The sequence below is a fragment of the Terrapene carolina genome, unplaced genomic scaffold (genome assembly GCF_002925995.2).
Source record: "Terrapene carolina triunguis isolate 2854851 unplaced genomic scaffold, T_m_triunguis-2.0 Scaffold22797, whole genome shotgun sequence".
Classification (NCBI taxonomy): domain Eukaryota; kingdom Metazoa; phylum Chordata; order Testudines; family Emydidae; genus Terrapene; species Terrapene triunguis.
In genome coordinates this window covers 1-1,348 of record NW_020687148.1, presented here as the reverse complement: position 1 = coordinate 1,348, position 1,348 = coordinate 1, and the positions used below count along the sequence as shown (strand labels likewise).

The 1,348-nt window shown below is 56.3% G+C and overlaps 1 non-coding gene across 1 annotated transcript; it reads right to left on the bottom strand.

Annotated features, from left to right (window-relative positions):
- Positions 1-205: 205 nt before the first annotated feature.
- Positions 206-299, bottom strand: TRNAI-UAU. Its single transcript has 2 exons — positions 262-299; positions 206-241 (listed from the first exon to the last, which is right to left on the bottom strand). It is a non-coding gene; the product is annotated as a tRNA-Ile (tRNA).
- Positions 300-1,348: the final 1,049 nt, after the last annotated feature.

Genomic DNA, 1,348 nt, shown 5'->3' with positions numbered 1-1,348 from the left:
TGGGCAGGACACTTGGCTCTGTTTGAGGGATCCTGGCACAGGGGCTGGTGGGGGAGAAAGGATTGTAGATTCTCACCTGCTCTCTGGAGAAGAGGTAATAAGTGAAGGGGGCATTTTTGACTCCTCTCCTCTCTCAGTGTGGCTGGAATTCTACATTCCACAGGACCGAACGAGTGGGTGATGCCATTTGGTTAATGAAAACCAGTGCTCCAGGTGAGACTTGAACTCACAACCTCAGCATAGCTCCTCTCAGCACTGCCCTATAAGTACTGTGCGCTAACCAATTGCGCCACTGGAGCACCTGTTAACCAGTCTTTTCCCAGGCCCCTAGGTTGATAAAGGCAAGGAGTGACCCCAAAACATTCTCAGTGGAGTTGAGAGCTGGTAGCGACAAGTGTTGGTACTTGGTGGGGTGGATTCTTCTTAAGGCTTCCAGGCACCATTTCACCCTTTTGTTCGTCTCTGTGGAATAACAGAGCTGATTAAGACTCAATGTAGAGTCTTGCTGCAGACCAACAGATCAGAAATCACTGATAACCAGGTCTAAGCATTAGTCCTGCTTTGGGACAGTGTCTCTCATGCAAGAAACTGCCTAGTGTGCGCTAGCAGTGAGGCTCCCTCACTTACAGCTGAAATCAGTGAGAGCTGTGTGAAGTGCAGGGACCCAGGGGTGCTTGAACAGGGGGGAACAACACCCCATGACTTTTAAAAATGGGAGGGCTCTGCCTTACCACTTTGTAATGACCGTAAGGGTGAGTGAGGGTGGGGAGGGGACAGAGAGCAGTGAGCGGGAGGCGGGGTCTTGGGAGGAAGAGGCAGCGTAGGAGCGGGGCCTTGGGGAGAAGGGATGGTGCAGGTGCATGGCATCAAGTGGAAGGGATGGGGCCACTGTTCGGGCTCTGGTGGCCGCTACTTTTAAGGATCCTGCGCCGTTCCTGGTGGGACCGCAAGACATCCCGGAGGAGAGAGGGTGGCCAGCACAGCAGTGACAGGGTGGAACGGCAAGTGACCGGCAATGTGGCCGGACAGTGGAGGGAAAAAGGGGCTTTCCCCCCAGGAGGTGAGAGGTGAACTCTGCAGCTGGAACTCTGGGTTTTCATTGACCCAGGACAGGAGCTAGGAGTGAGGTGCAGTGAAGGGGCGCGAACCGCCAGCTGGGGAAGACTAACCCCTGCCCCGCCCCTTTCATCCAAGGTCCCTCCCCTTCCGCAAACCCTGCTGGAGCCCAGAGCCCCCTCCGCAGGCTAGTGCCCCAGCCCGATCGCATCCACAGCGTCCCTCCCAGCCACCCCGGCCGGGTTGGTTACGTGGCCCCAACTCAACCTGCCATTGACTCGCGTGGCTCTGC